The sequence below is a fragment of the Glossina fuscipes genome, unplaced genomic scaffold, assembly GCF_014805625.2.
Source record: "Glossina fuscipes isolate IAEA_lab_2018 unplaced genomic scaffold, Yale_Gfus_2 1, whole genome shotgun sequence".
Classification (NCBI taxonomy): domain Eukaryota; kingdom Metazoa; phylum Arthropoda; class Insecta; order Diptera; family Glossinidae; genus Glossina; species Glossina fuscipes.
In genome coordinates this window covers 2,635,759-2,652,832 of record NW_023998415.1, presented here as the reverse complement: position 1 = coordinate 2,652,832, position 17,074 = coordinate 2,635,759, and positions in this window count along the sequence as shown.

The window sequence follows — 17,074 nt, the reverse complement described above, 5'->3', positions numbered from 1 at the left end:
AAGCTGTCAATATTGTTAGTAGATAGTTAAGAAATTTCTTGCGGTTTTTCACTATGAAATAAAATAATTTCCTTTTATATAAGAAATAAACTTTATTAAGTTTTATATTTTTGTTATCTTGTTCAGCAATAAGTTGATACTTTTCTCAGGCAACCTCATTATTCTCGCCTCATAAAAAGTTCTGATCTTTCGCTGTAAAAAGATTTTCTATATCTAAAATTTAAATGTTTGTCTGAACTGAAAGTTTTGCCAGAGAAAGAAGATATGCTAACACACTCCCACCAAGTTCTAATAATTTTTGGCGTGTGAAGACAGAAGCAGGAGGTCTTGCATTGTCGTGATGAAAAACAATACTCGTTCGGTTGACCTGAGCATTGATCCTGAACGTTTCAGCTGCAATCCTTCATTTAAATTGGTTGGTTGTTCGCAGTATACTTCAGCAAATAATTATTTTGTTAAGCGGCAGAAGCTCATAATAAACAATTCTCTTATAATGTCACCATACTGACAGCTTAGTCTTTTTCTTTTTGTGGATATCCGTGTTTGGTGTTGTTTGAGATGGCCAATAATGCGTTCTGTTAAGAGAATTTTCTTTCAAATCACTTAGAATCCAAATATCCTGCTTTTTTAGAAATGCCGGTGATTTTATGCGATCACTAACAGTTCTTTCGGATGCATTAGGTTTTTTTGCAATTTCACGAATGTGTCGATCAGCTACAATCATCTCCACATCGTCATTAATGGTATATGGCCTACCAAAACGCTGTGAAACTTTCATTGCAAAATTTGCGGAAAGAAATTTCGGAAACCTATTTAGTCAAATGCTCTCTGCTACAACATTAATTCCTCACACACTACATATTTCTCTTTGTGCTGCTGCAGTTCTTTTACCTTTTTTGAAATAGAAAAATAAAATATCTCTTATATGTGCACTTTGATCTTCCATTTTATTACATTACGCCTGACTACTACAACACAACCGAGCATTTTGAAAGTTTTTTTTGGAAAATTAAACTAACTATATGTACGTTTAACTCTAATTATCAAAAAAAATCATTTTATTACGACGCCAATTCGTAGTATTGTTTCGCTACTAAATTCTTTAGACGACTGCTAATTTATATTAAGTACAATTAAAATTGTTTTACGCTTTCCTTATGAATAAAAAGAATTTACTTAAAATTTTGTGTTTTCAACTATTCTTTGCGCGCAAATTCGATAAGATTAAAATAAAAAAGCGGAAAGAGGAGAGAATAATTTCAGAAATGTTCGTATCGTTATTAGATCCAATAAGTCCTACAAGAAGTATGAGGTAACTTCGAGTTCGTAACAATAGCAGATCTCGTCAATTCTAAATATATTGATCACTGTTTGACAATTTTTCATTTTTCGAAATTGCCTTAAAACGTCCAAGCGATTAATTTTATACTCAAGCGAAGTGATTTGCATAAAAGGAAGTTTTACAAATGTAATTTAACCGTATTTGTAACAAGCGTGTCAACGTTAGTATCAAGGTATAGCTTGTCAACAATTATCATTATTTATTAACGATTTTTAGCTTTAAACAATTTTCACAGGTTAGTATTGATAACAAACAAAATCGATCCCGCCCTCACAGCTCATTTTTATCAGTTTTTTTTTTTTTTTTTTTTTTTGTTCTCATTACTACTCACCACATCCAATGCTAAAAATTTCCAAATGCATGGAAAAATCAAGAAAACACCCTCCCTGTTACAAAGTTTCTTTTCTTTTCAATTTTTTTTTTTTTCTTTGAATTTTTTCAATTTGTCTTTGTTTACAAGAACTTCATGGTTCGTTCATAGGCAACGCTGCTTTAAGATTAATTAAGTCTCGGGACACATTTTTTCGGTTTTAAAATACATATATATACGCCATAATAAATATCGAGATTAAAAATTCTCAGACTTTTCAGAGGCAATCATTATATAGTCACGATTCACGTGAAATCATTTTAAAGAAATTCATAGGCAGGAAATTGCTAAGGAAAACCTTCGGGAATTTGAAAAACTTTTCGATACTTAATACCTGTTATTTACTTAATGGCGTCTTACTTAAACATTGTGACATTAGTGGAAGGATTTTTGATTTTTACTATGAATAAATAAACCTACATATTTGTTAGCAACAATATAATGGTTAACAATTTCCTTTGTTATGTTAGACACATACGTACATGAAGCCGACCTGTCATGTCACTAAAAATATTACTTCTGACACATGCATGAATCAGGTGAAATGAATGTGAGGGGCAAAAATATACAGCAACAGCAAGAGAAAAATTCATTTTGTTAACAATATGCGTCAAATTGTGGTCAGAGTTGATTGTTGCTATTGTTTACGTACAAATCCTTAGAAACAAGACGTACAGGTTTAGAAACTCCTTAACGTGTTTGCGTACGTATATGCATACCCTGCATGGCTGCATGCATACATGCACATAAACAGAGTCAATACGCATACACTTACACATATACATAAAGTTACAAATGATGTGGTTGATATTTGGTCGGTTGCTGGGTTGCTTGGTTGGTTGATTGTGCGCTTCATGTGTGCGATATATACATGTTGAATAAGCGGGTAAATGCGTGGGTAAGTGGGTTGTGTTGTGTTTTGTTTTTCTGCAGTTAGAATTTATGATTTTGCATTCGATACGTTGAACGTCGTTTTATAAATAAAAACACATCTATGGTATAAAAGGTTGTTTCAAGGGCACCCATCACGCACACACCCTGCTTTTGAGAGAATAACCCACAAAAAAAAAAAAAAGGAGGAAAAAAATTCAGCAACAGTTGAATACATTAGAAAGAATTTTTTTTTTTTTTTTTTTGCACTTTTTTTCACTGCGTAGTCAATGCAACCATTACTTTCTTGACTTGTTGTCTGCAACGAATAGATAAATGAAATAACGCAATTTTGCTTTGTTGAAGTGAAATAAAACGGGAAAAGTAATCATTTTTTAAAAAAAAAACTGAAATTTACTATTGCAACAGATTCAAGGAGAAATTTTCCAATTTTCTTAAACGTTAAAACGATTTACAACCCTTTTAAAAATATAACAGATTGAAATCAAAGCTTGCGCCACCCAACCATATAGAAGACAAAATGTTAAAATAATATCGAATCGCTTCACTGTACAATCATTTTATTACATATAAAGTTGAAACGTACAAATCCATCAGGTAAGCCGTAACACAATTCACTTGAAAAATGTTCTTTCTCTTTTTTTTTTCAATATAAGTAAACGCATCATAAGAAAATAAATACGCATTGTTCCGAAATAAAATAACACGTACAAGACGCTTTCAAGACGCTTTATAGACAATTTCGAAGAAATAATCACGGCTAATCAATAATAAAATTCGACATGCATTTAATATTCGAAAACATTTACATTATTCCGACTATTAAGCAATTTTTTAGCGCATATTAACTTTTTATATTAGCTGTTTAGGCTCAGCCTCAGTTCGCATCAACAACTAAGCGAACACTTCTGAACGTCTTTTTAAACTTGGAGCCAAGCTTTGTTGCGGTACGAATATGGTTGCAACTTTGTAGCTCAAATTTCGTTTAGCTTGAATCCGAGCGATTAAAAAAAAAAAAAAAACTATATATCTAAAGTAGATCTCCAGCTAGGGGTCTCTGGGCTGTACAAAAGTCTTATTGCGCAGTGAATTCATTTTTAGGCCGCACCTACCTGTAAATTGAATACTGAAAAAGCTTTTTCTATTTGGCTTTTCAGGGAGAAAACTTAAGCATACATATCGCGCCGTAACATCATGCAATGTTACGATACTTTCTTAAGAGAAGCAAAAAAAAAGAAAAATTAATTATTCCCATTCCTAAGAATATACACACTACTGTCAGATAAAACTTCTTCAGACTGCAGTGTAAATCTTTCAATATTACGGGTACTAAGGGTATGATATATAGTAAACTATCAGGTCATATTGAAACGTCTCCACCGTGGGTTCTTGCAGCCTACTCTTTTCAAATGATTGCAAACTGCAATGTGGTTGATGTTTAGGGAACTCAGCTATTTCCTAGCAGCTTGCGTCTCGCCCCACTAGTTGCAAAATTTCGCCGTCTGCTTCGACGATTGCGAGATGCATCGTTGACATCGAAATTTCTTGAACGCGGTTGCGCCAAACACTCCTGGGTTCTTCGTGCACTCATAGAATTCTCAACGTACACTTCACAAATTTTTCTACCTACGTATCACATAGTATTTCGTCAAATATTTCAGTCATTTTCAAATCAATATAACTTTTTACACGAGCCAAGAATTAGGAAACTATGTTCACAGGTGAAGTAAGCTCAAATGTCAACTTTTAAGCATTAAGCGTTATATAGGCATCAACACCACTCCGCGGAACAAACGGCAGAGAATTTTGAATATAACCTAATATATTGTCATTGGTCTCCTATTAGGGAACACATTGTTAACTAATCTAGTTATTCGCTTCGCTATTCAATGTCATTTTCATTGCCTGTCGGAGGGAGCACAGACTATATTATGAAATAGGAATAATATTTTTATAAAATTTCCTTTAGGGAACGAAGATAATTACATGCCAGTTGCACTAAAATGAAAATACATTTTTTTTGCACATTTTATTTTATCGTGATTGGCGCTTTCAAGCTTTACTTTACTGCAGAAAAGAGAGATGTGGTGGGTGCACTTACAAATAAACCCTTTGACATGTTTTATCTTTGTCCTATTAAACGTTGTCCATGCATAAATCAGTGAATAAATGTCCTTAAGAATTATTTTATAATAAATATGCAGTTAATTGTCTGCTAATTATACGATAAAATATTCAAAGAACGTAAATGTTGCTGCGAATGGTGGTTATATGCACGAACGTAGACCAGAGTTACCCTGTACTCTTATAATTACGAATAGCTTGTTTTGAAATGCGATGAAAAGCAATAAATTACTTCGAACATTACTAATCAACAACAATTAATTGCTTGTTTTTTAAAGGAAAGTTAAACTTTCATAATCACATACCTACTAGACAGATATGTAAAAGTTAATATTCATAAAATCATTCCGGGTTCACTAAGTGCAAGCAGGTCGTAAGTGTATGAATTTCCCTCCGATGTTTTCTAACGGAAAATGTTAGTATAATTGTGGGGTAACTGCTACGTATGAACATTAGCTTTACACAACTGTATAAATTATCAAACCAAAGCGTACACAACATAGTTTCTTGGAGCCTGGATTCATCGCGGTTCAATGCCAAAAAATGCCTTTTGCTGTTTAATTCAAAGGATAGTGCTGCTAAATCCTTCGGAGCGTTAGAAAGTGAATGCGTTACGGTATCCAAAAGCCAGATAATCAGAATGGAGGGTCGGCGAACAATCCACATTGATGATGAAACTTTTAACCGAATGAAACCATCACTAAGGCTTGCTACCAACAATAATTGATGCAGTTGCGGAAAATGCTGGAAGCGCTGGAATGCGCCTAATGGATTAAGTGATTTTTTTTTTGTTATTATAGATTCAAATTTACACCAATGAAACAGTGCACCGCGGACCGCGGGCCGCGCGACAATGGTTCTGGCGTTAAAATTCTTTAATATTTTTTCAAAAACTTTTTATTTTTTTGATACACCAACGCCTTATATCAATTCCGTTTTCGACCCTGTAGCGTGCGATCCTCTTGCGATCATTCTTTGGATCAAATGATTCTAATTACTACCCGATGATTTTATTGTATGATTGGGATGATTGTAAAACTAGTAAATGCACGAGGTGGGTCGCCGTTAACACTTTACATCACCCTATAATCATTGATACGATTGACGACTTTTCAAAACAAGTCGGCGAAAAAGTAATGCGATCCGGACCATTGTCAAGAGTGTTCATTGTTCAATGACAAAAGACGTCAGCGTACCGAATTTCAGGAAAATATCACACAAAGTGGAGACTGGACGTTAAACACAAAAATTAAAACGGGCAGATGGACAGACAAACAGACAAGTTTGCATCAATTTCAGTCCCTTTCACAGCAAGTACTCTAATGTATAAAAACGAAATAAATGTGTAAAAATAAAAATATTAAGTCTTATGTTATCATCGCAAAAAAATAAGCTGTTGCTGATACCACTCGCATGGTATCTTATACAAGTATAGTTATTCTAAAGACGGGAGTTTTCGGAACCCCGTCGTGAAACATCTCAGGTAAAGAAGGCCAATCCAAGGTTCTGGCATATCCCCCAGGACATTAAAAGCTAAAGCTATGAGAAAAATTTAACTTCATTATGACGTCTGCTTATCTGGTACTTTCGAAAGACAGGAAATCAGATGTTAATAATAATGATATCATGTAATATGTAAAAAATGCGTTATTATTTCGAATAAGGTTCGAATATTTCGAATAATTTTCAGACGTTATAAAAATACGTAAAAGAGGTTTTTAAAATCGACAACAATGTAAAGCTCATTTTCGCTCTTTTCAAAATAGTTCGTAATGAAAGCTTCGAAGGTTGGGTATGACCTGAAAGGGAGCATTTAACTATAATTCTTAACTATGGTCATTAAAGCGATGAATATATTTCATAAGAGCTTTTTTAATTTATAATAATAGAAGATTCTGGAAGAGAATACCGAGGACTACAATCCCGAACTTTTTATGCGAACGTATACAGCATTATACTGCAATGTACAGCAATAGCTTTTATAATAACTATTACCTTAACATATAACTCTAAGGTCAGCCTATACTACCATGATAATAAAACAGTAATAATAGCAATTTGCCAACAAAAAACCAAGTAGAGAATAGTCGGGCACATAAAATGTAATACAAAGTATTTGACAATAGACTATGCACCCAAATATGTTCAAGATTATGTGCGCATAGTTATAAAATATTCTTGTGGTTAGCGGTTTAATGTTATTGACAAGGATAACGTTATTTGTATGCTTACGGGCGTGTACGTGTCTGTTTATTTTTTGGTTAACAAGAATTTGTGACGTCGACACATCATGATTGTATACTTTGTAGAAAAGGCATTAACTCCCGAACTTTTAATTACAAAATGTCCCTTTGAACGACGCATAAATACGTAAGTACTTGAATAGTGTGTCTTAATAGTCAAAGTATGTAGATGAAAGGCATTGTGTGGTTTATTTACGTAAGTAAATAGTTCTTACATTAACGACGACGATAGCAATGCGGGGTTCTTCTCTGTGCAAATTTTGCCATCCGAAATGTAGGTGAAAATGTTCGCAGTGCGATTTTCATGGCCTTCCGGTGTAAATGCATTCCAGCTCAGTCGCCAAAATATCAATGGATGCCGCTCCTTCGATTATAAGGAAAACTATCTTCAAAGACGTTTCGGAAACCGCGTGTATGCTTAAACGAACTAAGGTTTCATGCCACGGCAACTTTCCAGCCATCGTTGGGCGCGATCAAAGTAGCAATCGTGGATATTAGTTGTCTAGGCTTTGGCATCATCAGTGCCAATGACATTAAATTTTCAGGCACTTTTTTTATCACATACTTGTATTATACATATTTACGTGAATTCGTGTGTGTCTATGATTAAGATATTGTTTGTGATATGTCTTTCAGCAGTTGCGTGAACCTCATAATGCTAAGATGTAGATGACGTCTTCTTTTGCACATATACACCCATTCGATTACGACCTACATGTAACGTAAACATTTGAGGACATCTTAACTTGGTTTTTTTCCCCCCCTTTTCATGTTTTTGTATTTGCTAAAGTCTTTCCACAGTGCGAGAAATATTTCACCGATTTAATAATATATTCTAATGATTTATAGTTATTGCTATTATTTACGTCATAAAAATATGATATATACACTATTATCATAACATAAGCATGCATTTATGCTACAGTTAGCTCAGTTGCCCATTTGTTTTTTTTTTTTCCCACTCTATAGTTATACATTTCTCTTAATAGAAAAGAAAAAAAGAAACCATCAATCATTTGTATCGCACTGCCTGAAACAAAAATCAAAACTACAACTATTCGTGTGTATGTTATGCATATTAGGATCGCGTATAATAATTTTCATATTTCATTTATTATATCCTAATCTTTGAATACAAATTATTGAAATTAAAGTAATCTTAAGTCTTGTCACCGAACAATTATATTAATTTTAAAATATTCGTAACTATCACGTGAAATCTAGGGTTGAAAAAGAGTCCAAAATTGGTTCGAACAGAACCAACCGGCTGTTGTTGCAAACGCAATGAAGAAATAAGAGAGACAAAGACTTATTAAGACCTAAATAAGAAATTTTACATTAAAAATTACTCTCTTCGAATTTTATTGTCGATATCGGGATTCTTTCACAAAACGAAAAACGTCCACTTCATTCAATTCGTCTCACACGTATCACGCTGTGCAAAATATATTTTGCCATTCATAGTTTTCAAATTTCCTCCACATTTAACCCACGTAAAATGTAAGAGAAGAAAAAAATTAATCTAAAAAGCATTAATAAGCAGTAAGTGGGTAAATTTTCTAGCTTATGGTACCCTTTTTGCTTAATATGAAAAAAGTACAAGAAATGTGTAAAGTGCTCTCAGGGAAAGCGCCACCAAGTATATCTTTTTAATGAGTGTGATTAAAATTCCTATTAGCTGTTAGTTTAAGCTGTAATTTATCTACTTAATTGCTATGCTACTATATCAGAGTTTATGACAAGTAAAAATAAAGTTTAGATATTTATTTACAACTACCATACCACAGACAATAAAACTGAGAGTCTATATTAACACACTTAGTAATTGCCTGCATATAGCTTCTCGTTCACGTCTTCTTTAGCGCTCGCTGTCATTTGTGATTAAGTTAATGTATAGCAACAAGTGTTCTACAATCATTCAAAAATAAAGTAAGACCGAGTTTTTATGATGGCCAGTCATCACAAGAGAAATGAAAGACATTCATTAAGATTGATTGGTTTCACTACTTGGTCGATAATTAAATCAGTCTTTGTGGAAATGCCGATAACCTAAGCATGCACATAACCTACAAGGTAAATGCTAAAAAAAGTAAATAAATAAATAAGCCTCTTATATGTGCATCCACAATTACTTAATGATTGACTTATCACTGATGTTTTGAGAAAAACACATATATTTTCTTACATCTTGACGCAAATCACATTTAATACGATTAATATATCAATAAACTTAAATCATTCATTCATAGCATTGTCTCGTAACCTTTTCACCATGCCCTCATCATAAATTTCGCTCTACATTTTGTTAATTTTTCAATTTCAAGACAAACTTGAAAATACTTTCCCTTTCAACAGCTGCGTGATCAGAACTGTTTGACATATCATCATGAAACTTCACCAATGCTCTCGCCATTATTCTGCTAAGTCAACAGTAATACTCTTTGTGAAAATTACAGGAAATTACAGGACCTTCAAAATGATGCATCCTTCCGGGTTTGCAAAGGCATTTGTAAATGAACGAAATTGAGCAAATTACAGATAATTAAGGCAGTATTCCGGGAATATTCATTATATTCACTGTACCTGGCCTTTTTTCACGTTTCATAATATTTGCTCGTGTCTATTTAAGAAATTCCAATTTCAAGAACATTTTTCATCAAACGAAGCAGCTTAGTTTTATAGCATCGTTACATGAGTGTTTTCTTTGAAAAGCTTTCAGAACATCGCTTCAGAAACAAATGGACTGAAGATTAAATATATTTGAATTATTTACACCAATTTTTTTGAATGAATGACTTATTATGTACGGAATGATATAAAGATACATATATAAATATATTTCTTTTTTTCGTAGATACATCTATTTACAACCTATTTTACAGTACGGAAGAGATGAGCCAAACTTTAAATTTTCTTTAATTTTAATTTCAACGGAGAATAAAACATTACAATTTCTATACTTATTTTCGTATACATGTGGAAGTTTTTTTAATCCATAGAAGTAATGGCTCTAGCATCTAAACGTTATCGACTTTATTGAGAAACTGTATCGCAATTGAGATTTGAAACCACGTCCTCATTGAGCTCTTAATCGAGATTCTTCGCTTTTGACCACTCAGGCGGACTTAGTGCTTATAATAATTACTTTCATATATATTTATTTACATTTTTTTTTTAATGGAAAATTTAAAATATGATGTCTTTTCCACCTAGTTGTCTCTTCATTGCTGTCTAGTAAACCTATTGCGAGCAAGTTCAAAAGATGGCTGAGTCGATGATATGTTTATTCACAGCAATGGACGTCTGAGATTATTCTTAGGGTTTGTGATTGGCAGCGCCAATGTTTCACTTCTTCAGCGATTCGATGTCATTATTGGGGCATACACGATGCTTTTTCGCAACAGCAATTTTCCAAAGATTTTCAAAAAATAAGTGGAAGACTAATTAGCCTGATATCATTTTATGGTTTTTCAAGCAGGAATGATATATAGAATTCATTTCTAGTCAGAAATATTCAATCCTTCGAATACCGTCTGATAAGTCCTTCTGATTGTCACAAATCGATTAACATGTTAAGTACTTTTCATGACAGGTTGATGCACATAGTAATACGCTCACCTAGCAACTGTTACGTAATAAAATTGTGTTAGATGTAACTCATTAAATAGATACCTGAACAGAAATTTCCAAGTATTTTCTAAGAAAACATTCATTCTTACGTTCATTAAGCCATTGATGATTGCTAGTTAGTTAGTAACCAAGGTGACAGTTAGAATTGCCATAGAGATGTTCACTCTAATAAAACTATCTTTAATATTCACTTAATTAAGATTACTGTAATAAGAATAACACCGTAATAATAATAAATTATAAAAGCTATCGGTGACATGCATATGCTTTTTGTAAAGGATGTTACGAAAAGATAAAAAACTAATGTGTCCTTGTTTTAATCAATCTTTCGCATATAAAAAGCATTAAATATTCCATTATATGCGTACGAATAAAGTCGCAAAGTAAATAATTAAAAGGAAAATTGTTCTTGACTTGTAGTTTCATTTTCATACCTGTCAATGGAGAATGGATTATGCTTCGGTTAAGCAATAACCTGATATACGAGCCCGACAATTTCTTAATCAACGTCAAGTTATGATTCTCATTTATTAATGTTCATCTATGTATCTATCGTCCTATGTTTGCAGACTTGTTATCACAAAAGTTTCCATAAAAAACTAAAAGTTGTCTTTTATATTATACATCCCGGCTTGGTTATCATAGATTAGATTCGCAACTTACGTACAATCCCATCATAGAAGGGGAAAAACCCTAACTTATATATCATCGCGTATATTCGGTATATATAACTATGCAAAATGAGGACAACACTCAACATTTAGATTACCCCAAAAAAAAGAAAAACTCGCTTACACACACACACGCTTTATATGTAAAACATATTTGCGAATCAATGAGTGAAGTGTTAGCTTCTCATTTCGATTCTTTATTTCATTTCATTTATTCATTTATTAAATAACTATAAAGCCACGGGAAGGAGGCTATTACTTAATTATGTAAATACATTTCATGTGCAAAAAAGAACTATAAGATAAGTGAGTGTACAAGTCAGCTAGATGGCTGCTAACGTAATCATCTTTGCTCCATAAACTCCGTAATTACCAATACCAATACGTACCAGCAACAGCTTGTAACTTTAGGAATTCTTTTCATGTCGTCATATATATATATATAGATAGATAGATAGATAGATAGATAGATAAGTAGATGGAGAGCGAGAAAGAGATTTGGCTAAATCGATTTAGAGTCGGTCACTAATCAGATGTCGGGCGATTTGAAGCTCATAGTTCTGCATATTAAAAAACTAATGTTAAAATAAGAATTGAAATGAATTCGTAAGCATTCTTCCTTTGGAAATATAATTTAATGAATTCTACATATAATTCAACACTTATACGTCATGATTGGCTTTAACTTTTTAACATCTTTAATTCTGAGTTATCATCTCACAAAGAGAAAAAAGCTCTTTCATTTATTTTTATGATTTACCAGAGTTAACTGAATGCATAGAAACATCAACAAAATTCTCAAAATACCAAATACAGTAAAGTAAAATTTTTCTAATTAGTGAACTTTTACGGATTTGTTATGTTTGGTTATGTTCTCAATAACAGTAGAAATGGTGTTACTTAGCAGCCATTTAATTACGTGCTCTCTCATTCTCATTATGCGTTTGAAGCAAGAGTTCTGTTAAACTATTACACTGTATTAAAAATGTACAAAGCAAAATCATATAGAATTCGCCGTTTTCAAGTTAATAAGCGCTATTGTATACATATAGGGATATATGTGTGAAAAAAACCAAATTGTACATATGTAGGTAACAAACACAAGTTATTTTCGTTCCATGGTTTATTTCATATTGAGGAAAGCGAAACTTTATGTTCACTAAATGAAAGTAATCTATGAAAAATGAAATCTTTATTTAATTTACTCATTATTTACATATTGACCAGTTTTATTTGCGTACACCTGTATCCTGTAACATATTTTAGAATATTCGAGAATTTTCTCGAATATGAAAAATGGATAATTGGACGAAGTTCGTCAAATCTATATATGTATCGAAATAAAATTAATAAATATATAAATAATGAAATAAATTATTTCTACAAAATAGTTAGTTAGTTCTTTTTAATAATAAAAAGTATCTTTATATTATTCGATATGGAAATTTTCATTTTCATGAATCATTTGGCAAACATAAAATTTAAAATTCTTCAATATGAAGAAAACAATCAAATTTCATTTCATCCCTCATTCTACCTCATTTCTTGATGTGCTCGAAAATACACAATCATATGCATGTATAGCGTAGCGCATATTAACTTACAAGCGAACACATCTATATGCTTTTACTTTGTATATGTTTGATTCAGAGTAAAATTTAAAAGAATTCTCGGCCCATACAAATAATGAGAGTGAAAGAGCAAGCTATCAAATAGCTGCTAATTAACAGTACTACTATTGTTACTGATAACAGAAACACAAAAGGTGCATGAAATTTGACTGGCTTGTGTTGTGAAGATTCTAAGGGTGTCTCTATTCATTTAATTCTCTTTATTATTACAGATGTCGCTTACATTACAGGAATTTTAAAAACCGTCAAAATTTCAAATTGAGAGGAAAGATATTAAAGTGGAAGAAATTAAAGAACAATGCATAAGCTATGGAGGTAGAAAATGAAGTAAAACCTCTGAAAGAGTTGTGCGATTATTTTGCTTAATTCAGTTTGATCTTGTCATTCCGTCTATATCATTGTCGCCACAAGTAAAACGAACTTAAAGTTTAATTAAAGTAAATTTATTCTATTCTTATTTGAATGCGAAATTACACGCGTAATGGAGAGAATCTGAAAACCATCTGCTTATAAAGGAAAATAAAAATGATTTTTTCCTGTTGATTTCACCTACCATCTATCATTTAAAATAGTCTTCGTTCTTACTACGCTTACGCTACGGTTTTCTCATTTTCGATTTCGATTTTCGCCTTGCAGGTATTGCAAATTACATGGTATATGGAACTTTATTATGCAAGAAGAATTTTTTATTTTTGTTGTATTATTAATATTATTTACATGCATGCACATGCACACCAACAATATATTGTTGTCTTTATATTTAGTACTTACGGTATGACGATAGTTAAATACATAAAATACATATAAAAAACGTACATCTGCATATGTACATGTCTTCTTTCTTTTATGCGTGTTTTTGAATACACTTTTTAGAAAGTTGTTTCCAACCGAACAGGAAATGGTTATTAAAAGTTACTCTTGTCAATTCTCTTTCTCAGCTAGGTCTTTCGGTCTATACCTCTAAATAAATATTTTATTGCTGTCAGTAACGTCAAGGAAATTTCAAATTTCCTTATTCTATCCATTGTGTATAGATAAAGTAAGCGAAGAAAATAAAAACACAATAAAATGAAAATAAAAAGGAAAACTAAACTATAATTGCAATTGGTAAGCAAGCAATCAATAAATAGGTAACCTTGAATGTTATATATAATTTTCAAACATTTTCATAAATTTGAAGCATTTAACTAAAAGTGTCGGCTAAATTAGTCCACGCACATCTATAACATATCCACGCACATCTATATCTATCCATTGCGGTTTACAGCAATTACTACTTGAGCTCGGTTAATATTAACTATTAAGCGTTGTTACACACAGTTTCGTTGACAATGTCCTACAGTTCCCTACATGGCAATTAAAACGTTAAGGTCTTCCATTTATAAACAAATGATCGCTTTTGCTTGTAAAATCGGTGTGAGGTTTTTTCATTCCATTCGATTATTATTACCTCGTGCAACGCTTTATCACAAATTTTTGTTATTTGTTGATAGACCGATAGACGTTTACAATTGGTAATAGAACACAAAAGAGTTTACAATAAAAGGAAATTCTTTTCTTATTTTTTTTTTTTTTTTTTTATCATTGACGCGTATACATGAACACAATAAAATGTATAACATTGACTATAAATACCGTCAAAAATTCGAAAAGAAAGAAGAATAACGACATAAATATCTCTCGATACCCTTTTTATTCACTTATGCGTTTCGTTTGCGTGACACTTCTTCGCTATTACCAATGTTACTAACTGTTCTTTATATGATGAAGGAGTATTAAGTTTTCATCATATTATGTATACAATTTAACCGTATTTCAGAATGATTTCTCAAATTTTGCAAAAAAAGATTTAAGTTAATCTTCTCCATTTTTCCATCGCCGCTTTTAATATTACGTTTGACATTTCTCTGAATTTTAATATGCTATCGCTTGGGAATAATGGGCAAGGTGAGCAAGCAAGCAAAACATATTAATAAACCTAAGTAACTATAGTATTTCTGAGAGTAAATGTCACGTTAGCCGATAAGAAACGTTTCTTTCTAATCTCCGCTATATTTATATTGAGCCCATTGGTATATGAAATACCAGTTTCTTGTATCAGAAAAGGGAAATATACGGTGTTGTATGCTAAGGTGTACGGAAAGAAAACTTACCCATTGAAAATGATCAGAGATCGTACAACGACAACATTTATAAATAACAAAAGATATAAAAATGGTTTTTTTTCTTTTGATAGGCAGCAATTTCTACCGTAAAGACAAAAAAATGTTATAATTATGTTGAAAATATTTTCGTACAATAGTGCAGAACTTAAACGATGTGATTAAGACTACTTGCACGCCTTGACTTTATACCGTTTGAAAATTTAACGGATCATGGTTTCCTATGTTAACTCGTTTTAAAAATAATTAATTCAGTTCCATGCTAATATATATTCACTCTCTTTGTCTCTCTGCTTTCCTCTGTCTGATACACGTTAATCCTACACTTTCATTAGGATAAACACAAACATAACACAATCATTTTCACAATGATTTAATTGTGACCGTAAACCAATTTCCATGTAAATTTCTATTAATGTTTGTGATAATATTTTAAAATAAATCACAAAAATTATGCCGGAAACGAAACCAAAGGCAAATAATCTATATGTGGTATTAATAATTATATATTATTATACATATATATACATGCGTGTATATGCATGTGTACACATTCTGATCTATACAAAGGATTTCGGTAACAATATATTTGACGAAAAACGAAGCGTAAAGCTTTTTTTTATAAAATCTTATTCAGGCAAACTTTAATATACGTAACTCTTCCATCTCATTTGATCTTTCTTCCCCACTCTCTCTTTATCAATCTCGCTACCTGCTTTGTTTTGCAGGGAGATAAGTACGTTTTGTTTGCAAAATATTTATCAACTTAGCTGTTGCATAACAAATAATAATGTTATGCATATTCATATATGCAAATAACACTAGATATCTCCTCTAAGGATTTGTAGGTTTTCAAGTCTGTATCTCATGCTTCGATGATTCAATGGTCGATAGTCAACAGTTTAACAATGCAATAAAACGACTGAAGTAGTTAATAAATTTACAGTACGCATAGTATGAGAAACTAATGGAATTCCTTTTAAATATTCATACGGTCTTAGTTTTTCCATCAAACACAATAATTTTTCTTTGAATTTTCTTTCTTTTTCTTCGATTTTTCATTTAATATAAATAAATTTTGTCTATGTATAACGCAAGGAATATAACGCATAATTTAAAGTATAATTATGAAATTATATAATTTCATAAATTACTTATAAGTAAAGTAAAAAAGTTTAATAAAAAATACTAGCTTGCATAAGATCAATATTTTAATTTTGAAAACAAATTTATTGTACATCGCATACACGTTAATGTATGTTACTGTGAATGGGAGATAATATTTACCGTACTGCAAATCTAAAGTTTAACGCATGAAGAAAAATAATGACCTAAAATACATTAAATACATTAAAAATCAAACTAGTAACCATATATATAAATGGGAAATGACAAGTAGTATGAAAAATAATTTCAGTGATGATAAATTATTCCGGAACGATTGATTATTTTAGAATAAAGTACATGTAACAACAGGTATGCGCTAAAATAAGCAGGTATGACAAAGCTTTTTGGTTACTTTTTGCAAAAATATTCACGAATGGGAAAAAGGTGAAAGGAAAACTCAAAATTACACTAACAATACATTTGTCATATCGATCCTAAATGGAAAGTATTTGAATTATTTTTTTTTTTTTTTTTTTTAGTATATATAATATTTTATTTCAGTTCATTTCCTATCATTTTTAATGCTAATGACATATGACATAACACGCGCAACATATCAAACAAGTAAATCCTAAATAAAGTTTATTTGATTTCCACTTTAGTTTCTTTCTGCATAAAGCATTGGCTAATAAAACACCCGTAGAGAATTTAATTTAATGCAGAAATCATGGTACTTAACTCATTTATTTATCGAAAATAATGTTGAGAAAAATTAAAGTCTTAATTCCTTATTAGCACTAAATAATAGAGTTGATATGACAATCAATAACTTAGATAGTAAATATGAAAAATTGAATCTAGTAAGTAATAAAGAGTTATTAACAGCTCAACCATAATGGCGGG